Source organism: Monopterus albus, unplaced genomic scaffold, assembly GCF_001952655.1.
Source record: "Monopterus albus unplaced genomic scaffold, M_albus_1.0 scaffold54.1, whole genome shotgun sequence".
NCBI classification, from domain to species: Eukaryota; Metazoa; Chordata; class Actinopteri; order Synbranchiformes; family Synbranchidae; genus Monopterus; species Monopterus albus.
Window position 1 is genome coordinate 1,113,652 of NW_018127934.1, and position 9,614 is coordinate 1,123,265.

Below are 9,614 nucleotides of genomic sequence, written 5' to 3' on the forward strand. Positions count from 1 at the left end.
TAATTAAGAATTTAGTAAAATAATGATTAGTTGCAGCCCTAGATTTAGTTCACATTTGGCCCATATACAATAAGCATAGGCCTTTAGGAGCTGTAATGGCAAATATATACCAGCGGGTGGCAGCAAAGCTATGCGGAGCAGCATAGGAGTTTATTTGGGGGCGCGGCTTGCTCATATAGCCACGCCCCGAATTTTACTTATCGTGAAAACACCTGTGGTGGTGGGATAGTTTAGGTGTGCTGGATATCAGTGGCTTCGGAGAATTTGGAGTCACTATAGCGGGATGTTAGTTAGTGTGACCATGTTTGATAAAGCCATCGTAGGCTGGCTGTTCCCTGAGTGAAGGTACTTCCATATCCAACTCACCTACAGCTAAAGAAATCGAAAAAACACTAGTGAAAGGTGCAGAGCCAGCCTGCCAAACCAAGCCCGTATGGCGCTGCCAGTCACACGATTTAACCTGGTTCCTCAATATCAATATCAAGCAGCTAAAAGGGGCAGGATTCGGCTAGTCACTAAATGAAATGATTTGGGATAAGGTGGAACAGCAGCAACATCTCAATAACAGCCCTTAAGAAGAAAGAGGATACAGTGTTGACGTTAACTGCTGGCAACAGTTTTTTAGGACTTCTGCTGATTGGAACAGACTGAGGTCTGATGATGTCCCTGGTGTCTACACAAGAAGTAATTTGCACCAATGGATTTATCCATGGAAAAATTAAAGACCTTTCTGGGAGAAAAATAACTGAGATGAACTTCTGAAGGTAAGAGCATTTTGTTTTTGCGCGCTATTGCTGTTATTTATTTGCTTTTATTTTTATAGAACTGGCCGTGATTTAAGTGTTTGTTGATGCTGAAGTTGCATGAATTGGGAATGTCTGAAAAATGTTGATGAATGTTGTATTAACTAACTAAGACTTTCATCTCTAAAGGAATGCCCCTGGTTGGTTAAGATGGTATCACCTGCTACTGTTGTTACATGCAGCTGGTAGCTACTGTATGTGAGCTTGTTGGCACTAATCTAGATTGAGTTTCTTTTGCCTAGCTGTGTTTGTATACTGTGTGTGTGTCTGTATTTTTGCCTGGAGTTGATGTGAAGACGTGTATACTTTTGTTTGATAGTGGCAGCATTTGGATTTTGCTCTGGATATTCTGTATTTGACCTATAGTGATCACATCATATATTCTATCACCTTTTGTGGAAACCTAGTGTCATTTGCCAGGCAAGTGAAAGTTGCCTGACACATGCAGTATAGCCTAGTTTATTGTAATTGAGTCTCTTAACTGGGCACCCATCCCTCCACAAACTGTATGCTGTGTTTTGATATTGCTTTAAGAATGAAATATTGATGTTTTTGGCTAGTAAACAAATTATACACATTTTTGTTTAATGGCCAGCAGTGTTTCAGAGGTTTGTAGTCATTTTATCAGCTACCACACATTGGTAACATTCTCTCCCAAAGGTCGTTTGTTTGCTTGACATGACTCATTTTTGTATTACATACCACATGAGACAATTTTTATTTCCTAGGGCCCCTTTTATGAAGAAGAGATTTGCTGAATTGATAAGTCACAAACACTTTAACTCAAACATCTCAGTCAACAAAGAAGCACTTATTTCCATTTATCCACAGTGATGCATTGGTGGATTAAATGAGAAACATTAGCAAACAGTTTATTTTACACAGCATGTTGCATTGGTTGAAAAATTATTCTCGTTCGTGCTTGGTGTTAAGTGGCTCTATTTGCCTATTATTGGATGGAATACATCCTTCTGACATTTTTATTTTAGTTACATCACCCGTAGTGACACAAAGGAGATTTTTACCAGCTCTGAGGACATGTGCTTTAAGACATTGTTCCTTCTGGCTTGGTATGTAGCAAGATGCCAAAATGGTCTAAGCTAAGACTAGTTGAGAGCTCTGGAGAACAAGCCTTGTGAGTTACTTACTGTAAGTACAATGTACAGTCTAATACAGGTTTTGTTCACCTTCTCGGCAGGTCAGCGATTTATCAATTTAATGCTGTTAATTTATTTGACTAAAAATATATTTACTGAAGAATGCGAGGATGTGCAGTGTTGTTAGCAAATGTGATGTAGTTATGTTGTACCTGTTACACAACTAGGTGTTGCCTCTTGCTGTTTAATGTGTTTACCTGTGTTTGCTCACAAACAATAATACAAATGAACCTCCTTGCTATCTAATAAAGAAACAAGTGGCAACAGAGCTTTCTGTGCCCACTCTTGCAGTTGTGTTGATGAGCGCTGCGCTGTAAAGGTCCTGCTGAGTTGTCTGGCAGCTGTATGGTGTTAGCTAGCTGAGGCTCGGTCAGTGTGGCCACTGTAGCAGAACTGATGACGTTCAGGGCATGGGTTACTCTAATTAAACATGCTTCCAACAAAATCAACACAAGAACAGCACTACCCTGTTCTGAGTACAGATGCATTTCTCCAGTGGCAGTAAATGCTGAAAGATTTTCCAGACTGGAAGTTAGCAACAGTATTTTTACACCTCCAGGGCATTTGTAGGCCACCAGTTAAGCACCCCAACTTCCTACAGTGAACAACACACAAGCCATTCCTATGATAGCATATGTGTGTTGTCTTGCACAAAACCAGGATTTGGTTTTGTCTAGCCAGTCATTAAATAGCGACAGACAGGAGTAGATACTCTCAGGTGTAGAGGTGCACCTGAGTTATAACTTAGTGTATGTCTATTGTATATACCCACAAAATGCAATGCAATCAGGCAAGTAGACTCAGCTAGCTAGGCCTAGGTGTCATCCATCAGGCAGCTCAGTAATTTTTTCTCTCTTTTTCATTTCTTTCTATGGACAAGCAGATAATGGTGGATATGCAGGAGCTGAAAATGATTGAGTTCTTTGATCCAGGATTTTTTAATCTTAGCCTTTTGCATTGTTGGTCTGGCAAAGAAACTTTGCAGGATCACAAGGGTATGGGCTCAGATGAAAACTTTACTTGCTACAAATTTGTGTAAAACCCTTTTTGTTCTTTCAAGCATTTTTCTTATTTCTTACTGTCTTTTGTTGGACTGGAAGTGAACTTGTGGCAACATGTGAAAATTATAAAGCGCATGATCCGGATTTTTTTCTTTATGACGGAGTAAATGGTAAATGGACTGTTTTTATATAGTGCATATTTAACAGTGTGTTACACTGACCAAAGCGCTTTTACTGGAGATCATACACATTCACCCATTCACACACACATTCACACACCGATGACGAGAGGCTGCCGCACACTGGCGCCAGTCGAACCACCAGGAGAAATTTGGGGTTCAGTGTCTTGCTCAGGGACACTTAGGCATGCAGGGAGACCGGGAGTGGAACCACCAACTTGCTGGTCAGAAGACGACTGCCCTACCAGTAGTTTTATTGGATTGTATTAGATTCTACAGGTTTACGTAATCAAGTGGCCACTGAGGATATTTCCATAACTATATGTAGGAGTGGTATGAGGGTGAGCTCTAACTCGTCTATCATGCGGTAGTCACAGCACAGTAGGCAGATCACACCATGTTGAAATAATACATTTTCCAGTGTTAAAGCTTAAATACTCCATGGTTTAATGTAGGGCTGGACCCAATTATTCAACTAGTTGAATATTAATTTCTTGGGTAAGTAATAGGTTTTTAATTTTAGTATTTGAAGACAGCAGGAAATTTCAATGCAGTCTGAGATTGATGATAAACGGGAAAGAGAACACGATGGAGACAGCTTGGTCTGCTAGCTGGTAGGATACTTGGATGCCTGAAAATGTAGGAGCACATTTCCAATAAATCATCCAATCAATCAATCAATAAATGACAAGTGAGATGTTGTTAAAACACAAACGACACCCCTTTACTGTAGTAAGGTAGACAGACAATGAGCTACAGCCTAGTTTTCATCTAAATGAGCTGTTTAGATGAAATAGCATATGTGCAGTGGGTGTGAGACGTCTACAATGTGCAACACTGAAAAAAGGTGCTACAAAATATTCAATAGCTTCACTCTTGGACACGTTTTTCCCTGAACTAAATCTTGTGGTATAACCAACAGGAGACTAGTGATGCATTAAGTGATTTTGGTGACACGAGAGTGAATATTTTTGTAGTATCTCGGTGTTGCACTTTGTAGACGGTCCCTCTGCCCTCTTCTTGTTCAGGATAATCACCTTTATTTGGCCAAGTATGTTACACACAAGGAATTTGTTTCCGGTACAGAACCGAGGCAGCCATCTGCGGCACCAACTCAAACGATGGCTCTAACCATCAGGGGCAACTTGGGGGTTCAGTGTCTTGCCCAAGGACACTTCGACACATGGACTGCAGGCACCAAGATTCGAACCTCCGACCCTCCTGTTGGGAGACGACTGCTCTACCCACTGAGTCATAGTTATGCCTGAAGGAAGCCGTGAGGGCCATAACGCAGACATGCCTTTCGCCGTGTTTAACAGACTGATGAAGCCGTAGTGATACTTTTCTCACAATCTGAAAAGGGCTGTACTCTATGTTGCAGCTGAGAATGTAAATGTCAATGTTCAACTACTATCACCCACCCCCGCAGTGAATTTTCTGAAACTGATACTTCTAAGCAGTGAAGGCCAAAAATGACCAATTGACAGCCCCAGTTTGATGTCACTTCTTCTATTTTCTAAATCCACTTTCATTTACTGGTCTTGTCCTTAATGGCTGTGCTATAGACCTTTTTCTTTTTTGTCATCAAGTTTATTTCTGACTATTTACTCAAGTTCTGTTGCTAGGCACCCAGTTGGTTATGTCTCCAGGTGTATTTTTCCAGTGAAAGACTTTGATTCTGCTCCGACAGCATGTGTAAAAGCCTGCGTCGTAACAGAGGCAGGATCCTCACCCAATGAATAGCTGGAATTTTTGGATCAAAGTGAGCCCACAGGAACGATGCTGGTCTGTCACGATTTTGGCATAGTCACCACAGTTGGACCTGGAATCCAGAAACCCTTTTCCACATCAACTTAAAAAGAAATGGCTGTACAACCAAGCAAGAATTTAATGTGTGCAATTTCTGGGCATTGCACACTTCAAAAAATGTTCAGAGTTATCTTTGTTGGACTATTGGGTCCAGTATTCTTCTTCAATTAAATTATTTTTTTAAAAATTAAAATTTTGTTATACAATAGAAAACAACAAGAAACATTTCTCGATTTATTTTGTGCAACAGTGAAGCAAAAAGGCTGTTTTATGCAAGATAATCACAATGGCAAAGTGGATCAGTGAACGTTGTCAGTGCGACCTTGGGTTAAAAATAGTCTTTTTATGTCTACATGTCCTCAGGTGCATTAACATTATGAAGTGCTCCTGGTGGCTGAAAACATTTAAATATTCGCACTTTGTTCATGTTGACAGTGAAATGAAGCTGCCTGAATTCTATCCAAACTTTTTTTTTTTTAAGATCCAATATTCATTTTACCATAGATAATCCATTCACTCATTCATAGCATTGTTAAAATAGTAATAACTGTAGGTCCTCTTTCCTAAAACTGAGCAGTATTAAGAAATAACTACCAGACCCCAAAATGTCTGTGCTGTGTGTGAAAGGTGAGAAAAGAATCACAGTATATTAGGTATGTAACGATATTTGTAATTTCGCAATATCACGATAAGAAATTTTCTCTACCTTTGTTTACAAGATCATCTGCTGCAATAATATGTTTTCCTTTCATTCCATAAAAGGACTGTCACTGCTTATCTTTTATTATACAAAAAACACTGATTTATTATTTTGTAAAAACAGCATTTTTTTCATATATTTTTACCATCATGATAAGTTTGTTTGTGGAATTTTATTGTGGCAATATCCGACTGTGAGTTTTTAGTATCGCTACACCCCGACAGTATGTGGTTGAAAAACTGGAATCTTAGGGCTCTGAGGTTCAGGCAGTAGATGGGCATTAAGTGATCTTCCAGAGTTGCTTCTTATAAGATACTGTGTGACTACATTAACTTACACATATGTAACATATGTGTGGATATGTGCAGGTACTAATCTCAGGAAGCTGGCTGACCAATCAACACCTAAAAATGACTGCAGACAACAACTGTTTCATAATTGAATTCATTTTTTGGTCTTAGTATATGAAATGTCAGAGAACAATATTTATTGTCTTGTTGCTATTAGCTTGTTGATTACCAATAATTCAAAACCCAAATTCAACCAATATGTTCTTCATTTTTCTTGAAATGTGATTAACTATTAAAATGATTTTTTTATCCTTTTTTTTTTAAATTGACTAATTGATCATTTGGCGAAGCACTTCAGCTCCTCAGTTGGATTTACATTCAACTGCTGTTGACAGAGAGGAGTCCACTGAGATGCACGTGTTGTTTGACGTGTCTAAATACTGTAGGCATGTAATTCCAACACTTTATATTCAAAATGTTAATTGCTGTAAACTGTTTAATTCAGCTTTATTGCTTTTTCTTGTATGAAATGTATTTTACATAGTGTTATGATGACTGCTTATGAAAAAAGTATTACTGTTTCCATTGACAGGTAAAATTAACATTCAAGTTGGTAAAGGGTCACAGAAAAAAAATCTCTTTCTTTCACACTTCTCAGATATTATTACTATATGTAAGAAATATTGCAAAGCAAAATGTCACCATATAGTGTAGCCACTGGCTTTACCTATTATTACTTTTGTTGCTTCTTATCTCCATTTTAATTTATATGGGTAATTTGCATGCAAGCAGTAAACAGAAAGATGGAGAAAAAACAGAAGAATTGAGAAGAAGTGCTCACCTGCGATGTGCACTGTTTTATTTATGAAGGCTCTGCCAGGCACGATGGAGACAAATTACCTTTTAACAATGTGAAATAGAATTTTGTTTACAAGGCTACGCTTCCCCTTGCTTTTTCAAATGAGATTTTTCACTGCCTCCTCATTTGTATCTCACAGCATTATCGTCTCAATCTTTCAAAAACAATCAGTCTCAAGAGGAGAACGAGAGAAAAAGAAGAATGAATCACTACTGTTCATAAAACAAGCCATTAGGTGTATTTATGAATGCACACCACATCAGTCACTAGCCACAGGCAGCCCACTCCTCCGTCCTCCTCCAAGCCACCCATCAGCTCAGTCATTTTAGTGACATACCCTCTACAATTTTATTTAGAGTCCAATACATTCTGCAGCATTATAGAGAGCCCTCTGTGAAAGGCTGTGCTCGGTGAGATTTGGAAAGTGTTTGCGCAGTCTGAACAGAGACAGGAGGCAATAAGAGTACCACGTGGAAAGGCACTCGACTAAAACACAACTGTATCACTGCATCGCAGAGAAGGCTGTGAACAACCATTTCTAAGCCTGGAATCTATTTTGTAGATTATCACCATTTGATACTGAGGTTACCCAAGCAAAGCGTACAGTCTTTGTTTGTAAAATACAGAGAGGGATTTTGGCAGGCAAAATCAACATCTGTTAAATCCTCTCTTTTAGATCACTTTGTTAGATAGACATTGTGTACTACTGACTTTTTTTTTTTTTTAAGTCAGCATTACTTAGTTTTAAACAATATTGTTGCTGTTAAACACTACCACAGGTGTAGTATCATGGACAAAGAGCAAATATATATCTTAATATTGGACTGTGAATAAAACAACATTACATACATGGTTCAAAAGTACTTCGCTCATACATGTAAGCTACTTTGAGAGCAGCACACAGATATGAAACTTCAACCTATAAATACATCTGTTAATGATAACAGTAGTAATTCCATTATAACCAGGCCCATCATCTGTCTTGCTCATGTCTGGGATGATCTCCATAGCCCCCAGCTTCATAGCTCCTCCTCCCTCAGGCTTTGCGCCCTGGTAGCATGTGGGGATACGCCATAAACTGCACACTGCAAAAGAACTCTCATCTCCCACACATTTAATCCAAAAATAATCTTACCATCGAGGAGGAAAACTGAAAAAATAATGTTATCATCTGATCATATGCTACTTTATGCCATAGAGAAATATTACTGGGATCTTAAAACAGCCCGTGCCTGTGCTGGCTTGTATACAAGCTAATAATGGATGTTCAAGGTGAAGCTAGGTGGTAGATATTGTGACGTTTAAGAAAAATTGATGTCTGGCCTTGGTCTCGATTAATACCCAGTGGGGGGTGTACTTGTCGGCTACTTGAAGCTTCATCTTCCACTTCAGTATATTTTTAAATACCTGGCCCTAAAGTCCCTGTTGTCATTGTTCTCTTTTTTGTTTCTTTTCTGAGTGCCTGACTTTTGTGACTGGCTGTTTTGTGAAGTTTTCTGAATGTGCGAAGGCCCCGTTACTGCAGACCAAAACAAGCGTATAAAGAAGAAAATAAAATAGTTTTGACCAACTATGTTAAGGAAAATTTAGAAATGTGAAATGCCTGACCTTATTACATCATTTCTCACCGAACACCTGAAGGGACATGCACTTGATTTCAAGTCCCAATCCTGGATTAAAGTGGATGGGTGATAATGTTTGGATTGAATTTAGTTCTGGATTAGGATTAAATTGTTGCTGTTCAACAAGGCATAGTCTTTTACATATCACAGTCATGCAAACTGAGAAATATTGATATGAGGAGAAGCAGCAGCTGTGGTCGAACAACACAGCGTGGAAAAATGTAGACTTTGTATTTTGATCACTAAAAGCAGCCTGTAGAGGGCAGCACATCCCTTACTAGGAGGAATGCGAGGGATGAACATCACCATCATTCTTCTAAATTCTCAGACTCCTGCTCCAAGGCCAAACAGGGCCTGCTGGGGGCCCCTGGAGAGAAAAAGGAAATATACTGAGGGCCACAGTGAACACTATGTACCATTAATGTGTTAGCGTAGCATATTGGATGTTCTGCTTTGGGCATATCCTCACCTGATAGATACCATACACCAGCAGATTTCCTTCAGGGACCCTGCAGTCAGTGGCCTCCAGACAGCTGCCTTCTTTGTCTGATCAGTAATCTTTTCCATGGTAGCAGTGGTTTTCAGCAACCTGCATTTTATTAAATGGGCCTTGTAGTTTTAATCTAAATTATTTATTGTCCTGTTTGCTCATATAGAGGCTCTTAATGTTTAATATCTGAGCATATATGACTAGAATGGGTAATGCAGTTATATTTAATGCTGTTGCCTATGTCGTCTTTGGCACTTCCACTAAATGCATTGTATTATAGTTAAAGGAAGCATAACACCGCTGGAAAACAATTGACAAAAGAAAATTGATATTTGCCGCTGCACCTCGGCCCTGTCAAAAGGCCAGGTGTAACTACAGCAAAGCTATTTCCAGGGCAGCCCGTCTCATTTCAGTGGTTTTGTAGGAGGAATGAGTGCTGTTAAAATTTTACAACTCAGAGATGGTGCAATGTATGGTACATTTTTTATAATTTAAGAAAAAGCTTCTTGATGGTAGGTGTCCGGTAAAAATGGGCTGACACGTATTCCACTGCTCTCTCTGTGTCTGTCAGCAAAGAGGAGATAACATGTGGTTTCTTCACAGCTATGCAGTAATGTGCTCACAGTAGTACTGCCAAACCTGCTGTGCTGGATAGAACATAAAGATTGAAGAGGCAGCTGTAAACAGTAACTCCCCCCCCCCCC

The 9,614-nt window shown here is 39.2% G+C and overlaps 1 long non-coding RNA gene across 1 annotated transcript in view; it reads left to right on the top strand.

Moving 5' to 3' along the window:
- Positions 1-237: 237 nt before the first annotated feature.
- The window catches only part of LOC109961287 (uncharacterized), a 184,933-nt gene continuing 175,556 nt past the window's right edge, over positions 238-9,614 (top strand). The window contains exon 1 of the long non-coding RNA XR_002275117.1: positions 238-764. This is a non-coding gene — a long non-coding RNA (uncharacterized LOC109961287). The remainder of the gene's footprint in view (positions 765-9,614) is intronic.